This window comes from Sceloporus occidentalis, unplaced genomic scaffold, assembly GCF_023333645.1.
Source record: "Sceloporus occidentalis isolate IW3139 unplaced genomic scaffold, rSceOcc1.0.p SCAF_1, whole genome shotgun sequence".
Classification (NCBI taxonomy): Eukaryota; Metazoa; Chordata; class Lepidosauria; order Squamata; family Phrynosomatidae; genus Sceloporus; species Sceloporus occidentalis.
Genome location: NW_028316981.1, coordinates 38,123,555 through 38,145,950, shown reverse-complemented (window position 1 = coordinate 38,145,950; position 22,396 = coordinate 38,123,555). Strand labels below are relative to the sequence as shown.

General features: G+C 38.6%; 1 protein-coding gene across 5 annotated transcripts in view; it reads left to right on the top strand.

Moving 5' to 3' along the window:
• FOXP1 (forkhead box P1) overlaps nt 1-22,396 on the top strand; it is a 699,809-nt gene that overhangs the window by 210,564 nt on the left and 466,849 nt on the right. The window contains exon 1 of one of the 5 annotated variants that reach the window (XM_089519495.1): nt 7,177-7,296. The exons of the other annotated variants lie outside the window; for them this stretch is intronic. The gene's annotated coding sequence lies outside the window, so the exon portion shown is untranslated. Of the gene's footprint in view, nt 1-7,176; nt 7,297-22,396 lie in introns of those variants that run through there. 5 annotated transcript variants of the gene reach the window in all.

Sequence of the window (22,396 nt, the reverse complement as noted above, 5' to 3'; positions counted from 1 at the left end):
TGTCATACTTTGATATTACATAGTTTAAATTTTTTTTTAAAAAAATGTAATTTTAGATATTTTGTCTGTTGAAATATTGTTGTAATCCCGCTTCGATCCATTGGGAGAGGTGGGAAAATAGAAATAAAACCTATTATTATTATTATTATTATTAGCAGCATGCAGTCCCACCACCACAGAAATGTAGTGCAAACCTTATCTGAAAAAAATTCTGACAGGATTTGGACTACACTGTAACATTATGGGAATTTAATGTGCTTATGTAAGCCTCAAGTTTATATATTTCTTCCTTTTTATCCAATGTGACACTATTGAGGAATTTAAAAGCTTTTGCTTATATTTTTGTTAAGACACACTTCAACATGTTTAAACTCTGCACATTGGTTAAATTTAACTATTGGTAGTGGAAACAAGCTATTTTCAAAGCATGGTTTTCAAAGGTAGCTGATTCCCGTAGTTAATCTAAAATAGAGATAGCAAACCTTTCTCTTGTTACTATGCTGGGGGAAGAGTGGGGAGAGACTGATCTGTCCTCATGACACTAAACAATGGCTTAGTGTGCATGGTCTTTGTTACATTAATTTTTTCAATTGGGATTAATTTTTGTCCAATCAGGAACCCACAAAAGGTTAGCATAGTGAAATTCATTCCTATCCAAACAAAGCATTCTAATGGGAATTCTTTGCCCAATTCATTTGTATTTAAAGTTGGCTAGCCATTATATTTAAAAATTCTAAGAGAAGCTGGTCTATAGTCTTGATAAATAAAAATGTCAGACCTTTGCTAAAAATAGTTAATAGAAGCATGCATGTTGCTTATAAAATAATGATTGCTGCATGTTTCTTGTAACCATCTGTTTGAGAAGAATGTCCATGATAATTGCTGGGTGGTCTCAAGGTCCACAGGAAAAATGTTTATGACAGGAACAAATCTTGCTAAGATGCCTTAGAGTTGCCATAAGTTGGAAATGACTTGAAGTCACACAGAAACAATAGAAACAACAATGACAGTAGTACCATTGCATGATATCTACCATGGCTTCTGGTCATCCTTGTGTAAAGTTCCCTTGAGTGACAATGGTTTCATACTTTCACATTAGAATATTTTATGTAAACGAGACTTTCATTGTTCTTGGATGTCAGATTTCCAGAAAAGGAGAGATAGAGAAGTTTGGAACCACGAGCCATCAATTGTGTGTGGCCTACTTATTTTCTCAGTTTACTACAGAAGGCGTTCTTGAATTCTTTGGCTATCCTTACCTTTTTCCTGCACTTACTTCTAGCAGTAGAAGTGTTCTTTCCTAAGAGGTCTTTGATAATGTAGTTTGTATTCGTATCTCAGAAAGAATTGCTTCTATTGAAAGTTCAAGAAGTAAATATTATAATCAACGAAGCATCATAAATAACTTTTATGTCTAAATCAAGCTATTAAAAGCTTTTTTTTATTTTTAAGTAGATAGGGGAATAAAATAGCTGCATAGTTCATAAAGTGGTATACTATTACTGCCTGCTGTGCCCATGAATTATGCCAGCTTTTTACACTTGTGAAGTAAAAAGCGGATTAGAACTGTGATCAATGTATTATCCTATATTTCTTATTGTTCATTATATTTCCTTTTTGAGAACCTTTGTAGTCTAAATGGCTACTAATGACATAATTACAATTGTTTGTCAGTACCATAATGTGTGATTTCCTATCTTCTCATGAAGATGTAAGTTAGATAAAGGAGGAGTTTTGGCAGGAAGACAAAGTGCAGTGATTTATTAAAGACCAGATGTGGTTGTTAAAAGCTTTTTTATACAGAAAGACTTAATTGAGTGATGTGAAAGAGGAATGAAATATCTGAACATTATAGGCAGTGGTTCTTGATGTGAGGGACAGAGTTGCTTATGAGAATGTGCAAACTAGTTTGCTGTTTTTACTGTTGCATACAATGTTATGCAAAGTTAAACAGTGTCAAAATACTAGCAATGATTATTATGACAATGATAATTAAAAAAAATCACTGTTGTATCTGGTGGGACAGCAGATGCCCTTTTTCTCATAACCTAAAGAATATTGCAATGTGATGAAGCTGTTGTGGTGTAATGCAAAGAATGATGGATTTGCATGTAGAAAACCTAGTTTCAAGATGCAACTTGATGGGTGGCCCATTACAGATCACTGTCTGTACAACCCAATTTGCCTCTCAGTTTTGCTGAGAGGATGAAATTAAAAACAAAACAAAACAGACATTCAAAGTGCTAAAAGGCCCTCGTTTTTGTTGTTGTTGCAACATACTAACATGATTGCCAACATTAAAAGTTGGCTCTACATGCAAAGCTCATGACAACATGACACACTTCTTATGGGCTTTCTGCTACTATGGAGATTGTACGATTGGGCTGGTTGAATGAAAGAGTGCCTCCATGTGAAATTTAGATGCTCAGTTGGCACAATTGTACAGATTGTGGTAGCTGTATCCTTCCTCCCATGTACATTTATGATTGATATGAATTATGCTTTCCCATAACCTCATCTTTGTCTTGAGGAGCCAGTGGCTTTGAACACTTCCAGAAGTAATTGCTTCTAGGTCCAATAAGCATCTAAAGTGGAACTTTGCCCTAATGCATTCAAGTTGAGAACTTGTTTGCTGATGGCTTATCAGAGCCATAGTTTATATCAGAGTATGGAATTAACTTGTTGCTCAACTCATTAAATTATTGATTCACTAAATCTTTCTAGTGATTTCACCTCACTTTCTAGATTCCTCAGTTAATACTGTAGTTAAAAATATGCTTTAGTGAATTAGATAATTAGAATTTGTCAGTGGGTATCTCTCCTTATGACATTAATTAAAACAAGCCCGCTGCCTCAGAAGAAATAAATGCATCATGTGGTTCTGTTGTTAGGCAAACTAACAATAGGCAATGGCTAGCATCCTGTCAGGGACATGGGTTCCTTCTTAAGACACTGTACTGTAGGTGTTGTCATTCCTGTCCTTCTTGCACAATGTCCAACCCCCCCCCCCCCCCCCATGAAGCTGGCCTGTGTGACCAGTTCCTGCTTGGTGGAGAAGAGGCAGGATTACAGAAGTATCTGAGTTCTGTAACCAGAAGTGAAATGATGATATCAGTGTTGCGGTTTACCAGTAACCATTGGAGTTATCATCATTTTGGATCTGGCTGTGGAAGCATATCCAGATGCTTCTTAGGTAACAGGGAAAGGCCATGCAGGACAGCTTCAGAGGCTTTTCAGGGGAGGGTTTATGGCTCAGCCTAGTGTAGGTTGGCATGGAAATCTTTCTGCTACAGCCAGGGGATATTAAATCGCTGCCTTTGTGATTTTTGTGGAGAAGACAGCTGGGAGGAGAGAGGGAAAGAGAATTATCTGGAACCCAAGTCTGACGACAGGTTTTGTGGAACAAAATTGCAGCTAAGTGTGGGGAGTAAAAAAAGAAGAATGGAAAAGAAGAAGAAAGTGTGAGCCAAAATAGACTGGCAAAACCCGCTGGCTTCAGAGTCATGTGTGTCCACCTCCAAGCCAGCGTCACACTGCCCCACTGACCACACAGTGGGTGGCATCATGGTGTTTATGCGGTGCTATGTTTACATGTGATGCATCACAGAAATGCCGAAAAGCTGCCACCACGACGGAAACACCACCTTTTTTCCACCCTGAAAAGGAGTGGCATTTTGCCACGTCTTTTTGGGCCAGAAAAATGGTGGATCGGAGCTGTGGTGTGCGGTTGCTGTGGCCCCGATCTGACGCTCAAAGGGGCGGCATAACGTCTTGGAAGGGAATGGGTGCCCATGAGGGATTTGTTTGCATAGCAAAAGATCAGGGCCCTGAAGCAATCACAGTCCTTTCAAAGGACTATGGCAAGAAAGTGATTAGAATCCTTTTAGTGAGTGAAGTTGTATTATATCCTTGATCAGTAATTTCTCCCCCTGTGATAGTTACATTGTTCACTGATTTCTATTTCATATTATTCTATTATATATTATTTCTATTGTATATTATCAGTGCTAGGAAATTCTGGGAACTGTAGTTTTGTGAGACATTTAGCCTTCTCTGTCAGAGAGCTCTGGTGACACAATAAATTGCAATTCCCAGGATTCCCTAGCACTGAGCCAAGGCAGTTAAAGCGGTTTCATACTGCTTAGTATTACACTAATTTTCCTCAAGAGTAAAATTGAAATTAGATGGGATGTTTCATTTTTGTATGGGGAAAATGAAGGTGCATGCCTAGCCATAGTACTTATACTTTGTTAAAAGCTGGCCCTCTTTCTGTTCAGTGTTGAAATGCAAAAGGCAGTATAGGCTGAGTCTCCCTTAACTGGAATTCTGAAATCCAAAATTCAAAATTGTCCACATGGGTGGCTGAGATAGTGACACCTTTGCTTTCTGATCATTCACAGTACACAAATTTTGTTTCATACACAAAATTATTTTAAATGTTGTGTATACAAGTACCTTGATGCTGTGTGTATAAGATACACAGCGCGCCCTTGGCTTACGCGGGAGATCCGTTCCACCTCCACCCACCCCCCGGCGTAAGCCAAAAATGCGTATGCTTCAGCCCCATTCACTTGAATGGGGCTTGTGCATGCGGCGGCGTGGCGGCACACGCGCACCATGGGCGCACACCCCATTCATTTGAATGGGATGCACTGCCCCCTTGCACCCCTCATGCTCCCGCACAACTCTACACAGTTTTGAGCATATGCTTAAATCCGCGTATAGCGCGCCCGTGTATGACACGGGCACACTGTATACATAACATAAATGATTTTAATATTTAAATTTGGGTCTCATCTCCAAGATCTCTCCCTCTTTTTGTCTCTCTCTCTATATATATATACAAATATTCAATCTCCAAGATAGCTCATTACATATATGCAAACATTCCACAATCTGAAAAAGTCTGAAATCCAAAATGCTTCTGGTCCCAAGCATTTCAGATAAGGGAGACTCAAGCTGTACTTCCAAAAGCCCCACATTGGTAATTCCTAAGTAACATTTTTTTCTCGTTGTAAACCTTGTAAATTGTCATTATGTTACTAGATAAGCAAAATTTTTCATGGAAAATGTTTATATATTAGAAATATGTATCTGAAGGAGCAAATGCCCATGTAATTTCACAGCTATGAAGTGGCTTGTTGTAAAAGTGAAGATTTGCTATGTCTATTACACTTAGCAGATGTAATGAGTTCCTAAAATCAGAATAAAAATCACCTACCTTAATCTACCTTCAAAACTCTTTTGGGAATAGATCATCACTAATTCATTTATCATACATCTTCTTTAGTTTTTAGCTGATGCTTCTTCGAATCTGGTGGTACAGTTACCCTGTAGCAATGAACTGATTGAGTATAATTTGTATTCATTGTTAAATTTAGTAACTGCACTGAGATTTGAATTACGCTAATCAACTTTTCTTGTAATTTGTATAATTTACATACTGTACACACACTGCAAATGCAGGACTCTGATGCAAAACAAAGTTTAATTAGTGTAACAGGGTTACATCTGCTCCCTGAGTGATTGATTTCTGAATGTGCTTATGTCAGTTGCAAGGCGGATCAGTGAATGGGTAAGGGCCCTACCCATGAGGAAGTTCTCTTGCACTTGTCCCATCGGCATAAATAGGAGCTGTACAAGGTGCTGCGATTTTGCACAAAACCCTCTTACTTCAGTGGGTTGTGTGTAGGAAAATTTGCTGATAAATTACTCCTTGAGATTCATTTGATTTTGGTTTAAAGGTGAAAACAGAGTTTTAGCCAGCGTATCATTTTTATAATGAACATATTAATTTATATTACCTTCAGTGTAAGAGAGCTTTCTAACAATCAGATGTTTGGAAACCTACCATATGGTGTACCTTTCTTTAAATAAGATTGTGCCAAATCTTTGCTAATAATCTTTATTAAAGCCAGTTAAAGAGAAAGATAAATCAGAGAACAGTGGCCTGTTACAGACTGCCAAAATAAAGCTGCTTTGGGTCTCTTTGGAGGTATGCTGTTTAAGTGATGCATGTATCCTAAGAATCCGGAAGCTGCACCAAAGCTGCACTCCAATGCTTAGGAATGGAGTGTGGCTTTGGCGTGACCTCCGGACTCTTAGGACCCATGCATCATTTAAATAGCATACCTCCAAAGAGACCCGAAGCAGCTTTATTTTGGCAGTCTGTAACAGGCCTGTATTAATTAAATGAAATGTGGCAGAGGTGGAATAAGCAGATTTTCTTTCCTGAAAATGTAGACACAATTTAATGTCAGGGAGGGGGCTGTTTCACAAGTCAGTGAAAAGTTGCCCAATGTTAGGCACCTAATGATCACAGTACATGGTATCACCGACATACCTTCTTTTCCAGTCAGCAGATTGTTTTGCATTTGTTTTAAAATTGTTTTAAAATTGTAAGATGAAGAACAAACTGAGAATGATCCTGTGTACAGCTGTGCACTACATCATTATTATATTTATTTGATTATTATTATTATTATTTATATCCTGCTTTTTCACAAAATTGGGGACTCAAAGTGGCTTACAATTTAAAATCATAGTACAATTACAAACATATAAAAGTGGCCTTTAAAGTCACACCAAGTGTGTTATTTAACACAGTTCATAGTGAAGGCGAGAACTGCACTGGATCTGGTATTCAAAATATCTGTTGGTCTGTCTGTCTTCACCCAGTTGAATAAAATGTTACTCAAGGCAGTAGAAGTGAATATATGGATTTTTGAAAGAAAAATGCTGAAAAGTAGCTGCCATGATATGTAAACAATTGTTTAGTTTTTCACTATTGCTAGTGAGTGGGATATCTCATAGAGTATGACAGTTACTGCCAGTGTGAGTCCTCTCATATTGCATAATTTAAAGGTTTGTTGAAGGCTAAGTGAAAGCAAAATTATTTCAAGAAACTTTGCTTCTTTAAAAAAAGTATTTTTACATAACCTGGGAGAAATGAGTATAGAGGAGGGGGATAAGGTAATCAGTTTGCAGAATTACATAGGATTGTCACATGCTGCATAGATCAGGGAGACTTGTGTTCAAATCCCCAATCACCCATGAAATGACTGGTAATGATCTTTCTTTCTCCAACTTTCCTCATAGGGTTGTTGTCATCACAGAAATTGTCCTGAGCCCCTTGCAGTAAAGGTGGCACCCCATTGTGGTCAATATAATAAATATTTGGAGATCAGGTTGAATTGTATCAAGTAATAGAGTCCAGGTTCCCCTTCTAATGTAATGTGAAAAGGAGCACAGAATTTGAACTTTGGGAACGCTTTTACATGAGGCTCTTCAGCTACTGTATGTATCATGGATATAATTCCTGTGCTTCATACTATGTACAGGAAGTGATTATATTTCTACTGAAACATTTTCAGCATTTAAATAGTGTAATTTATATTTAAATCGACTTTTATGCTTTATAATTAAATACAAAAATACTGCTTGGGCCTACCTTTTTGATATCCTTGGCTATATTCTAATTATTTCTTTAATTTGACCCATAAAAAAGCCAATTTCTTCATTAGTAAATTGCAAGGCTATCTCAAGAGAAAGATGGGGTTTTAAGGTGTTTTACCATATCTAATGAGAATTTTAGTTTCAGGGTCTCCCTCCATTCTTTCATTTGTGGCATTATGTAAAAAGAGAGAGAGAGAGAGAGATACATTCTAGGTAAATTAATCTTTTCAAAGGAGCAAAATAACTTCCTTTTAGGAAAGGGTTATTAGAGCCTTATTCTTTATAATCTTAAATACCACTTGTATTCAGCTGAACAATGTGTGGAGAAATTACACTATTTTAAAAGAAGAATGATTACCAACTAAAGCCAAGTATTTTACAATTATATGATCATAGAAAAGAGAGCTTTCAACTGGGAAAAATGTGATTTAGATTTCTATGACATGTCTGAAGTTTAAGTATTTTTGTAAATTAGATTGTTCCTAGTTAAACAGGTGGTTTTGAAGGCTGGTTTCACTGTTGTTTTAATCATAGTTTAGTTACCATGGAGAAATATGCAAGTTAGCATTTATACACAGAAGTGAAATTTATTCTGCATAGATAATAGCCTAAATTTAGCATGACTTAAGTTTACCACTTCCTTTTTAAAAAAGACAGAGGAAAGGAGAGCAGTATATGGCTTATTATTATTATCTTATCAAGAAGGTAATTCCTTTAAAATATTTTACATGTTATGGGCTTTTATTTTTCCCTGTTGAAACTGGTATTGCTTTCAAAGATTTTGAGCAATTTAGCTTAATAAAGTGTATCATGTAATACAGATATTGATTATGCTCGTGATGTTCTATTCATCAAAGTGCTCCACTGTTCTAATCCTGGTTCTGTAATATTGAAAGAAACTGATTTTCTCTTATACAGATGAAGAGAGCTAGGCATTGGTACAAAACTAGAGGGGAAAATTGCTAAGAAAAAAATGTATGTTGGGGGATTGTGACATGAACTATTAGGCTTATCATAAAGAAATCCCTTACCTTAATTCTACCAGGAAAGTCTTATTGTCTGTTACAGGAATGTATATCATACAACATTCCTTCCCCCCCCTTCTCATGTTTATTCTTCTGTCCTGCAGTGCTAAAAGCAACCATAGAGAAGCATTGCTGTCACTTTGCTTAACTGTTGCCACAAAGGTAGGGCTAAGTTTTCAAGGACAAATGTAGCAAAAGTATCATGATCCAACATGTGGTCCCCCAGCACGCAGAGAGCAGCAGATCCCTTTCAACACCAGCTGTTCTCGCAGATATAGATTGCTGCAGTGAAATTTTCTTCATATAATTCAGGAAGCTCTAGAGAATTGTCCAAAACAACTGTGCCAACAAGGAAAATGTTGAATTTTTCATCAGCTTCCCAGTGCAGAGTGTTAGTGGGCAATCCATTCATTCATGACCAGATGTTCAGTGTAGTAACACTCTGCAGTTAACTTGAACCTTGTGGCCTGTTTTCTGTTGGCTTGCAAGGACATTGGCAGCTGCCTAACATTGGAGAATTGTGGCCTGAAAAAGCAAGAGAGTGGAGTGTGTGCCTGTGGCTTCTTGGTTGGTTTTCACCAGCAACCAGACAAGGTAGGAAGTGATGAAAGAAATAAACAACACAGCCTCAGTTATTAGAGAAACACCGGAGAAGATAGTGTTTTCTGAATGACTCCAGTCTTCAAGGAATCTTAGGGATTTCCCCCTGTATTTTGTAATTCAGAAGGAGAGATGATTGCTTCTAAACACTTAATTTGACATGCTGTAATCTGGTTATGTAAACTGTAACTTAAAAAAATTACTTTAATAGCACTTGGAAACCAGGAGGCTGCTTACTTGTCAAGGCTGTACTTGAGCATATGTAATCAGACTAGGTGGTACTATAATGTATAAAATCTTGTTTAAGCATATATTGAGATAGTCAGATACAGAGTAGAATGCCACATTGCTTCAGTTTTGTGATTTCCTCCGTAAACATATATTTATGTCTTGTGCCATTTAAGCGTGTTATACTAGGCACTGTACACTGAAAAAAAAGTCTTGAGTAGGAGTTTTGGAATAAACAGTGTGATTTTCTACTTTGAAAAGGATTCTTCTTTAAAATGATTAACTGTGTTTGATTCTGGTTCTGCCAGCTGGCTAGAAAAGGGAAGGCAGGATTTGATAACATTTAAGGCTCCCCACCCCTCCTTCTTTGATGTAAGGCTCTTTCATTCATTGTATTTCAAAATAACTTAACTATTGATTTCAGAGTGAATTGATAGATGAGGCTACTATTATGTTAGATTGCTATTACAGTCTGGTTTCAAAATGCTCCTTTTAGAGCAAAACAAAATTCTTTTCAATACCATTTCATATCTTAATTTTCCTTTTGAGATGTGCTCTTTCCATTATATGTGTTGTATCAGTATTTCTTAGAAAGATGGCATTTTCTCCTGCTGAACAATGTTCATTCTCAGAGACATAGAAACCATTTGCAAAATATTGCAGTTGCTTTTCTGCTTACATTAGTGAGCCCCATTTGCCTTCGTTTAATTACTCAAGTGAGTAAAGAACTCATTATTCTGGCTGGGATTGAGTGTGCCATGTAAAATGGTGGTAATGGGAGTTTGAGCCAGTTTTTTTTCACAGAAGTGAACCCTCCCAGTAATTATGTTTGTTTTGGCAGTGTTCTCTGGCTTTAATTTGTAAGGTTGCAATGAAACCCTCCCTTTGCATTTCCTGTTTAGGAAAATAACCCTGTTCCCCACTGCATTGAGATACCTAAATCCATCATCCGGCAGAGGTGAATCAGAGCTTGACCTGCCTATTAAACCTATGGAAGAGTAGGTTCTGGTCATATCCTTTGGTTGAGGTTTTTTTTTACAACTTGCTTTAGAAAGGGATCAGCCCCCACAGATAGTGTTGATGCATTCTGTGAAAGGGGGAGGGCTCTGAGAATAAGACTTTGTTTCCATTGATGCTAACTTGCTGATAGAAAAATGAGAACCACTTTACAGTAGCTGTGACATTAGTTACCTTTATTCAGCACCGTCCAGCTGCACTGAGCCCTCAGGAAGCCTTCCCCATGCACACAGTTTGTTCTTGGGTGTGAAAGCAAACAGTATTTGAGTTGGCCGTAACTTCCCTTTTAGAAAAGTTTGCTGCCTCTGCAAGAAACCACAGCATGAGTTTTCTGCTTTTGAATGTTTCCACTGGCAGGATGGCCTTTTTCCACATTTCCTTGGGTTGAGGAAACAGATTTAAAACTTGGGTTGTTTTTTTCTTCTTTTTAAAAAAGTGAAAGAAGGAAAAAGAAGAAAAAGACCAAATGCCAATATTTAACAGCTGGAGTTAGTATGTAATTTATGATTTTCACTTTATGCTCATATATATATATATATATGAAGCAATTATGCTTCAAATAAGCAATTTGTTGTCATAATCTCAGCATTTTTTTGCCTGAATAGTTTTTATATTTGTTCAATGCCTTTTATCTGTTAAAATCTATATTAATGTAATGTTACATGTTAAAGAAATTTCATTGTCAAGGAGGGCTTTTTCCTCTTAAAATATGAAATGTTGAGATTATCTGTTTTAAGTTTGTAGATAATCTGCTTGAAGATTATCTGTTTCTTACCCTCTTAGGAAACAACAGACAAAACACTCATTTGGCAAGAAGGTAAATTAATGGGCCAATTCTATAATTACTTGAGAGTAAATCCCCTTAATTTTGGCAAGATTTACTTCCTAGTAAGTGCCCTTATTCATAATTTTACTGGCAGTGAACCTATACCTGTATTGAACTAACATATATCTCATTGATTTCCTTCCTTTTGGATGATCTTATATTTTCTTTAACATAGAGTTCCACAAACATTAAAATGCTTTTTAATACTCCTTGGCTTCAGATTCAAAATTCAGCAGCTAGAATTAGAAACAGATCAGATGCAGGAAATTAATGCAGCCAGCCAATAAATTATTGAGTGAGACTTGCCATTAAGTTCTGTGGTATTTTTGGTCTGTCAGTTCAAGGATACTAGTTTTGTTTTGCTAAACACCCCAGTGTTAACATCTGTAAAAGCACAAAATATATATTAAAAATCTTGAAAAGTCATTGTACGAGTTTGTTCTGTAAGGTAGGATGGAGGAAATAAACGGAACGAGGAAATTAGTAAGTAAAAACATCATTGTGTTCATGTAAAATTTACTCAATTCAGATTTAGAGGGAAGAAATGTATTATAGTTATGAGTGCTATGTTTGAGAGTGATGTTTTTACAAGGATACAGTACTAATCACAAGTATATCTGTGACTGGGGTGTCTGTCATATCTGAATACTTGATTTAATTTATTATATATGCTACATGTTTATGCCATTTTTGTTCTGTGATATTTGTTGTAACTGCAATCAGTTTGTTGAAAAGAGAACTTATTGCTAACTTCCCTTTCAGCTTCATAATTACAATATTAGTTGCAAGTGTTTGCTGAATGGTCAACCAAGTTTTTAAGTAAAAATATTCAGTATGGAAAAACTCATTCTGCAGACAAAATAATAATAGACTTTTATAGCACTTTCTTCATTTTGTTATATTAGATATTGTATTTAATTTCAGAATAATCGAGCCATTGTTGCATACATTTTGGTTTAATCTAATTTAGTATGACTAAACATCCTATTGCACCAGTCCGACATGTGCAGCCCCATGTACACTTGTTTATCTTGGTGCACAGGAAAGAGATGGAACCATTCTTGAAAGTCTTTACTATTGGAGACTGGTTTTTAAGGGTCAGAAGAGCAGTGACACAGATTTTATAACGTGTGTCAACTAGCATAATAACAACTTGGAGACAATACGGGATGACGCTTGACAGAAAAAGAGACAAGCCAAATAGTGAGCAGCATGAGTCCCCCTTTCCCCTTTCTGTCTGAAAATAAAAGAAAAAATGATCACAGGAAAAATAATTAGCATCCTTGATTATAGTTGTTTTTGTCTCTTAGAACAGAAGGTAAAGTGGATGCATCTTTCATCTAGTTTCTTTTCTTTTGCCAGTTGATAACTCAGACTGATGAATCTTATTCTGTGTGTCTAGCCGTATTATTAACTTTCCTAGAGCCAGAAGAAATATCCTCTGGAAACTGATTGGGGGTAGATAAGTTTGAAATGAATAGAAGCAGGTATATCTTTTTCTTTTTTCTTTTCTTTTTGTTTCCAGGAAGTGGTTGTAATTGTAAACCTGTAAGTAATAGACAATCAGTATAATATCTTGGCAACTTTTTATTTCAACAAAATTGCAATGTGTTTATTTTGTACGTGTACATATATAGATGAAAGTAGGTTTGTGGGATAATAGTTGTGCAGAATAGAAGGGTGGCAAACCGAAGATGTAAATGAGCAGACAGGAATTTCATCTTGGGACTTGTTCATGTATGCAGCTCTGAGTGTGTAAAGTTCCTATAAAATCACTTCACCTCCTCAGTTCCAGGTGAGGAAATGTTTTTCTGCAAGGTTTGTAGTTAAAATCCTAGAATTTACTAAGTCAGAAAGAAGGCTTAGAAACCATATCCCCCTCTGTTTGTTATAATTTGTCTGAAACTTATAAGTGAGATAGTTCAAATGCCTTACCTGGGGATGAGGCAGAAAACTGATCTTCTGAGGACTGTACAGTCGTCCCTTCAGATTCATGGACTTCAGATTCGCAGTTTTGATTATTTGCGAATGGGACAGGAGGGGCAGGATGGGAGGATAAGGAGAGGCAGGCACATGCTTGCTTGTCCTCATCGCCATGCCTCCCATTCCTCTAGCCAGCTTTGGGAAGGCACAGGAGGATGGGGGGGATGAGGAGAGGCAGGTGCACTCCTATGTCTCTTCCCCCCCTCACCCTCCTGTCCCTTTAACTGGCTTCCCAGAACCTTTTAAAGGCAGGAAAGGGTGGGGTGAAAGCCGGGAGAGCTCCCTCTGGCCCCTCCCATGCCTCAAACAGCCGTCCCAGGCATTGGAGGAAGGTGAGAGGGGCTTACCTTATTCACGAATTTTCCATATTCACAGTGGTCCTGTTCCCTTAACCCTCGTGAATCTGGAGGGACGATGGTAGTACATGTGATTTATATGGAAAGAATTCAGGCTGAGGCTTGGCCACCTGCTGGTATGGTGTAGTAAATACTCCGTTTCCCCAAAAATAAGACACACCCATAAAATAAGCCATAGCAGGATTTCTAAGCATTTGTGCAATATAAGCCACACCCTGAAAATAAGACATAGTGATGGGCCCGGCTCGGAACGGAAGAAAGCGGGAAGGGAACCATTGGCGGAACAATTGGGGCCAATAGTTCTAAAGAAAATGGAGTTGCAAGAAATTCAGGATGGAATTCCGGGTTTGGAGAGTTATGACGATGTTCTAGAAGAAGATGACTTAACCATATTTGAATAAATGTAGATTGTTGTACCACACTTAATAAAAATAAGACATCCTCTGAAAATTAGACATAGTCTGTCTTCTTGAGGAAAAATAAATATAAAACAGTGTCTTATTTTCAGGGAAACATGGTATGATGCTTGATTTAGCCTGGAGAAGCCTAGGCTCAAATTTGTACTTAACTAAGGTTGCTCAAGCCTTGCCCTAAAAGACTGTGGGGCTGTGCAGCTGCATTGCACTGGATTGGGGCTGCGACATATGGTTACCGCGGCCTCGATCTGGTCTTTCCAGAGCACAAAAAGGAGCAGAAAAAAGCAGCTCCTTTTTATGCCCTGGAAAGGGCACAGTAGCCACGGCATAGTGGGATTAAGGTGCTCCTTTGGTGCTTCATCGTGTTGATGCAGTGCCAGAGGACCGCCATGATGCCGTGTGCCATGTGGAGTGGCATGCTGCATTATGCCACCATGGGGGCAAAGTTGGTGCGTGCATATGTGGACACCAGGCTGGCCTTAAGGCCCTTGTGCACAGCCCCTCTCAATCTGTTTAGCACCTTCACAGTGATATAACGTGGATAAAGTAGATATCACCACAAGCATCTTAGTAGAAGGGCCAGATAGAAATATGATACAAGAATCAGCATTGTTGAAGCTCACTGCAGCAGCTAGTAATGGCATGCTAATTTTTATGTGATAGGAGCAATTCATGTGGCAAGCCACTCCTCCTGCTTATATGTGAGCAACTCATATAGGAAAGCTTCCTTGCACATTCACTGTGTAAAGGTTCAGTGTCTACACAGGTCATCTTTTTACTTGCGTTTTATATAACAAGGCATTAAGTAGACATAGGTGACATCTCTATGGGTTTTCACATCCCTAGATGGTAAAGGAGGCTAGCAACCCCATTATCAACGTAATGGTGAATCTGCTCCAGATTATAGTCTGAATTTAAGGAGCTGTGTGGATAGCTCCTTAAAATTTCTGTTAAAACCTGGAGTGGAATTTTTTATCCTGCTGACATCAGAACCCGCAGCTATTACTGCTGTATTGTTTCATAAAAAGAATGCTTCTTTTTAGTATGAGATCATTAATCATACAGGAATAATTTGTGGTTGTAATGGTTTTCTCCAGCTGTAAACCGCTTTGATCTGTGGAAAAGCGATATACAAATAAAATGTATTATTATTATTAATTGTTTCAATCCTAGTCTTTATTTCACGTTACCCAGCAGGAATGTTTCCACCATATCTTTGAAACAACTATTTCAGATACGTTGTTTTAAATCTTAATATAAGACAGTCCTTCTAAGCCTCATATCACAGTGATACTGTATTCACCTGCTATCCCATTTTGGACATATGGCACACAAATTTCATACTATAACAATTGTCCATATGCACACTTAGGAGAGGCACCTGCCTTTTCACCATAATGACACTTTTGAGGGTAATATACAAGTTATCTTGTTTAGATTATAGGGTGATTTGTAGTGGGATGCACACATCATGTCATTTAGCAATCTCAGGTTGCAAGGATGGTCATAATGCATGTTGAAACTGCCTTGTAGATCTTTCACATAATTTCAGAAGTACACACTGACTTGCTTGCTTTATGCAAAGGCAGAATTTAGTGCAATTCATGTGGCAAATTCCAAATGAGTACAATTTATATTGTCGTCAGGCATGATAGTTAAAGAGTTCATTCTTGTGTTTTAACTAAAGCTTGATATGTGGATCTTCGAATTGAACAGAAGTGCTGGCAGGGGGAAGGGGAAATTTGTGACTTTAATTTTTGCTTTTTTTAAAAGTACAGGCTCTTTTTGTAATACATGTAGTGGTGAAACTCTAAAGTGTGATGGAATGAACATACATTTGGCCCTTCGTTTTTGCGGGGGATTCGTTCCAGACACTCCCCTTCAAAAATGCAGGCTTGCACATATCCAAGACCCATAGGCTTGGATGGGGTGCATGCCTGCAGATGTGCACGGGGCATGTGCTGCAGAGGTGTGTCCCACTGGAATTAATGGAGGTCACCCCTCCATGAGTATTCAAGGTCCCAGATCCCAGATCCGCAAGGTAGGAGGGGCAACTATATTTTAATATCTTTATAGAATCTTAATTGTCTAAAATACAATCCACCATCATTTCCAATGTGCCGGAGGAAATGCCAGTAACAGAGTCGGGCCTCCAGTGGCAGTTGCTAGAGGATCACAACTCTGGTTTCTGCCCTTAAACCAGAAAATGTTCTCTTAACTTGCTTTTGTAAATTATGCCCTTAATACCCAGCTGTACCTCACAAGATGCTAAAAGCCTGCTGCAACTTTTTGTTACAGCAGTGTGTGTGAGGTGATGGTGTTGTTGAAAGAAATTACAATTAAAACCAAGGTATAAAAATTGCAGCAATTAATTCAATTAATACACTGTTAAAAACCTGCCAAACAGGATTACCAGATTGAAAATGGGAAAGGGCTCCTTTCCATCAATGGTTGCATAGACAAGGGAATATCAGTGGGAATATAGCCATGTCCATTTAGTAGCCCTACTAGGAAGAGTAAATAAAAGTGTTTTTGCATTGTTCTTAAAGGATATAGTACTGTTTGTCCTAAGTGTACAAGGATTGCAGCCATACAGAAGTTCCATTCTTCATTCAAACCTACTAAATCTTGGTTTGTGGGGTAATCTGTGAAAGCAGTTCTCAAGACAACCTTAAGAGCATATAAACAACAATTAATGTACACACAGGCACTCCTTGAATTACCCTTGTGCCAAACTACATATAAGGCTGTAAACATAGAATCATAGAATCATAGAGTTGGAAGAGACCGCAAAGGCCATCCAGTCCAACCCGCTGCCATGCAGGAAATCTCAATCAAAGCATACCGGACAGATGTCCATCCAGCCTCTGTTTAAAGACCTCCAAAGAAGGAGACTCCACCACACTCCGAGGGAGTTTGTTCCACTGTCGAACAGCCTTTACTGTAAGGAAGTTTCTCCTAATGTTGAGGTGGAATCTCTTTTCCTGGAGCTTGCATCCATTGCTCCGGGTCCTGTTCTCTGGAGCAGCAGAAAACAAGCTTGTTCCCTCATCAATATGACATCACCAAGTATTTAAACAGGGCTATCATGTCACCTCTTAACCTTCTCTTCTCCAGGCTAAACATCCCCAGCTCCCTAAGTCATTCCTCATAGGGCATGGTTTCCAGACACTTCACCATTTTAGTCGCCCTCCTTTGGACACACTCCAGTTTTTCAACATCCTTTTTGAATTGTGGTGCCCAGAACTGGACACAATATTTTGGGCAGAATGGAGTGGCTCTATTACTTCTCTTGATCTAGACACTATACTTCTATTGATGCAGCCTAAAATCGCATAGGCCTTGTTAGCTGCCGCATCGCACTGTTGACTCATGTTCAATTTGTGGTCTTCTTGGACTCCCAGATCCCTTTCACATGTAGTTTCATTCAGCCAGGTGACACCCATCCTATATCTATGCATTTCATTTTTCCGCCCTAAGTGCAGCACCTTACATTTCTCCATGTTGAAATTCATTTTTTTAGCCTTGGCCCAGCTTTCCAATCTATCATGATCATTTTGAATCTTGATCCTCTCCTCTGGGGTTTTAGGTACTCCTCCTAATTTGGTGTCATCTGCAAATTTGATAAGTATGCCCCCGATTCTGTCATCCAAGTCATTGATAAAGATGTTGAATAGCACTGGGCCCAGGACAGAACCCTATGGGACTCCACTGGTCACTTCTCTCCAGGATGAAAAGGAGCCATTGTTGAGCACCCTTTAATAATAATAATAATAATAATAATAATAATAATAATACATTTTATTTATAGACCACTATTCCGCAATGATCATAGCGGTGTACAGTAAAAATTGAATACAATACTGATACAAGGTGACAATTAAAGGAAGGAGAAGTCTCGTCCTTCAGGCAGTCCCTGATGTTGCTGGGTCTGCCTGATCGCTCCCTCTGAGGCCAAGATGACAGTTAAGGAGGGAGGGGCCTCTTCCTTCAGGCAGTCCCTGATGTTGCTGGGTCTGCCTGATCACTCCCTCTGAGGCCAAGATGACAGTTAAGGAGGGAGGGGCCTCTTCCTTCAGGCAGTCCCTGATGTTGCTGGGTCTGCCTGATCGCTCCCTCTGAGGCCAAGATGACAGTTAAGGAGGGAGGGGCCTCTTCCTTCAGGCAGTCCCTGATGTTGCTGGGTCTGCCTGATCGCTCCCTCTGAGGCCAAGATGACAGTTAAGGAGGGAGGGGCCTCTTCCTTCAGGCAGTCCCTGATGTTGCTGGGTCTGCCTGATCGCTCCCTCTGAGGCCAAGATGACAGTTGAAAGAGGGAGGAGCCTCTTCCTTCAGGCAGTCCCTGATGTTGCTGGGTCTGCCTGATCGCTCCCTCTGAGGTTCGGCCGGTCAACCAATTACAAATCCATGTAACAGTTACGTTGTCTAGCCCACATTCCACTAGTTTGTTTGCAAGAATGTCATGGGGAACTTGATAAGCAACTTGATTTGCCCCCAGAAATACTTAGGAAGCCCCAAGTATTTAAGCGTGCACACGCTCGTGTTCATTGCACTGCATTGCATTGAAGTAGTTTTGGATGTTGTTAGAGGAAGGAGAACCACAGTCAGGCTGCCTGTGTCGAAGAGGGATTTAGTACACCTGTCTAAGCTTGTGGAAAGTGCTTCTTACTAATAACAGCACTTGGGTATGCAAAGTAAGGGTCAGACCTGACTGGACTGTCAAACTGTGAATGATATCTAATCAGTTTGGTTCATCCAGTTAATTTGCAAAGGGAAAAGAGTTGTTCCATAGCTGAACATTGGTACACACGTCCAGTAAAGAAAATACAAGAGGCAGTTGATTGGTTTTAATGGGCACCAACCCCTATTAATTACAAACTGGGAATGTATTGTATGCCCACAGCCTTTTTCTAAAAAACCCTGGCTTTGCAAAGGAAGTGCTCTCTTGCCTCTTTCTATCTGGATGCAAAATTGCCACCCTCCTAACCAGGTTATCCCGGGTTCAGGGAGAGGTGACAACCGTCAGCTGTCAGTCATGTCCATTACTTATTTTGACACTGGTGACTTGAAATTTTACTTGAACTCTGCAAGGACAAACACCTCAGTGAAGTCATTGGAATAAAACCAGTTTCCATTATTCAGCAAGAGAAGGAGTACAAAATTTACAAATGTGTCTGGTTTAATTGTAGTTTTATTAACTTTTACATCTCTTTTAAATCCTCTCGGTTGGATTTCTGTAATGCGCTTTACATGGGTCAACCCTTGTACCAAACTCGGAAGCTTCAATTAGTGCAGAATATGGCTGCTAGGCTGGTTACTGGTTCTTCCAGGGCCAGCCATATAACACCAGTATTGAAAGATCTCCATTGGCTGCCTATTCGCTTCCAGGCCGAATACAAGGTGTTGGTTATTACCTATAAAGCCCTAAATGGTTTGGGCCCAGGGTACTTGGAGGACCGCCTCTCCCCATACAATCCGCCCCGCACTCTCAGATTGGGTGGGAAACATCTTTTGAGAGTTCCAGATACTCGATTTAGTTCATCTCGGAGGGCATTTTCAGTTTTGGCCCCTCAGCTCTGGAACTCTCTCCCCCATGAGCTCCGTACAGTCACCACCCTTGATGGTTTTAAGAAGAACCTGAAGACCTTTTTATTTCGCCAGGCTTTTCCCCCATGAGCCTGTTGTCATCTTTTCTCCCCTGGCAATGTAATTGGCAGATTCCATCTATCCAGCCATTTGTATGGGGTTGTTTTGTAGGGTTTTAATTGTTTTTAATTGTTAATTGTTGTATTTTTATGATATGATGTATGTTTTACTTGCTGTTGTACACCGCTGTGATCCCTGGAATAGCGATATAGAAATAAATTATTATTATTATTAGTAGTAGTAGTAGTAGTAGTAAGACTGCCTTTAATGTATGAAACATCCTGCATAAAGGTCCACATTAACACAACACGAGATCCATACAGTGTGGTCTCCCAAGATCTTCATACTTTTACAGAATGGCATGATAGATTTCACTTAGAATGGTATAACAGATGTGACCCCTTTGTATCTGTCATTCCATAAATCACTGTATGTGGAGGCATGATCTGTGTCATATTTACCTGGGAATTAAGAGACACAAGAGACATGCAATACTTGCTTTGAGTAGGGTGTTAATCTTCTTTGCTCATAGAGTACACTCTGTTTTTACCTTGCTAAACTGGTAAACCTGAATTTACTAGATTTCTTCAAGAATGAACAGCCCATGTGCTATATTTTTCCGATAGTCACAGAGGCCAAGGAACAGTGTTCTTCAAATAACTTTTCAAGGTGTACATTTCCTTTGGTTTTATATGTTTCTAAAATTGCATGAGGCAGAAGTACAATAAAATACATGTGAAATACTTGCATATAATCAGTTTTCCTTTCTTTTTTATCCCTCACTCTGAGAATTTAGATTCAGTTATTTGCAGCAGGACTTTGTTTTGGGTATGTTTCTCTGTAAAGCATTCTAGAAAACAATTCTTCTTCATAAGCAATATAGTTGCATAAGCATTTCTTAAACCTCACTTGATTCATTTTTGTTTTGCTGGCAAGGACCAGATGAAGTTGTTTGGAGAATTTAGACGTCACCTAGCATTGTGGAAAAGTAGTTGATGTTGCACCAGAGCCAAAGAGCTACTCATTCTCTCCTCTAGTTGGAAGAAAGAAGAAGAGACTATATGCTAAACCTATGGCTAAACAGATACTGAAGCAGGAGTTTCCAGTGCATACTTGTACATGACTCTTCCATTAAGGAATCTTTCATGTTTTTCTTTATCTGGGAACCACATTTCTCCTGCTCTGAGCTCCTTGTGTGACTATCAAGTCACCACTTGATTGTCTTCAGTGTAGGCTGTATGAACTGTTTATATAGACAGTATATAAATCCTTTAGATGTCTTCACCTTATAGCATTTAGCCTGATGGACGCTGAAGGTGGTGTTGGAAAATTAAGAAAAAAACACACACAATCTAATACTTGATTCCAGTATGCATTGTTTGTTTTGTGCTTCCCCACCCTTGTCTTTAATTGTATAAATTAAATGTCGCGCCACCCTGCCTGAGGTGTTGGCAGCCTATTCTGATTTCATTTACAGCTATTAAATTATGTTTGTCTAATAATGTGGAGATCTGGGCAAAATGTATTTATAGCTGTGTTTACCCATGCTTGTATTTAAAACAAAAGTAGTTGTTCATTTTTAAACTTTTAAGCATGGCGAAGTTTAAGTTCTTGCAGTATTTGTTTTTCTCACAGAATGCCAACCATATGGAGAAAAGGGTAATGAATTGTAACACTACCCAGACAGCATCTATATGACTCAACAGCTATAATAATACATTGTTTTCTGGAGCCACCTAAATAATTGACTGTAAGACAACAACACTGTTAAAATGAATTACAAAAGAATGACTTTGTTCTCAAGAATATCAGATCCAATGATCTAGGAGAATTTACTTTTGACATTGTTAAAAGAATATAACTGAGCTGAGGACCAAATTATCCTTCTAAAGAATGAGCTTTTCTCTACATCAAACATTTAATACAGTAAAACAATGCTTTATCCAATGAATAATTAAAATATGAAAAGAAAAAGCATCCCTCATCTCACAACTTAATTATATGTGTGAGGCACTTTTAAATGGCACTTCGGAATCTGAGGAATTAGTTTTATGGTTGTTGGTTTTCCCCCCCTCATCCTAATTCATTATAGGGGAAAATATAACAAGGCAAACTGTTGTAGATTTTGTTAAATGTTACAATCACTTTTGCAGCCCATTAATATGTACCTTTTGTTTGTGAATGGAATGAGTCTCCTTTTTGTTTGTTTTGGGGTTTGTTTGTTCTTTGCTGAAATAGTGAAGATTATGCATTGGCCTTCTTAAGATGCCTGCCTTTAAGTATGAAGAGAAGGTAGTAAGTAGTGGGGAAAAGGGGGCAGAGGAGGCTGAGTCCTTCAAAGATGCCAGCAGTCCATATATAAGAATCAAAGCAAAACAGCTGGGTTAAAGAATGCAGGTTGATTAGTTTGCAAAGGATCTAAGCTGTGAGGTTTGCAAAGTGTAATTAGATTGTAAAGAGGTGAGCTGTACAGCAACAAACCTTGTTTTGATCCAGCATGCTCAAGCTTTTGACTGCTTCGTTCTTAATTGCTAATAACACAGTTTCAGGAGAGAAAAATCAGTCCACATGAAACTGACCAGAACAAAGACAAAGTCAGAAAACTAAAGCAGAAGGGAGGGAAATCAGCATGCAAATTAGACAAACTCCCATTCAATACCAGGAGAGCTGACTGATAATGTGTATACTAATTAGCTATTCAGGTAAGCTGGTTTGGATACATTGTTTAATGCTCAGGTCCTTGCCTTTCTGTAGTTTATACGTACAGTTTTTCCATGTAAAGCAGCAAGGAAGTAACTCGTTGAAGGTTAAATAATTTCCTTGAAAACAGAGTTTTTTAGCCAC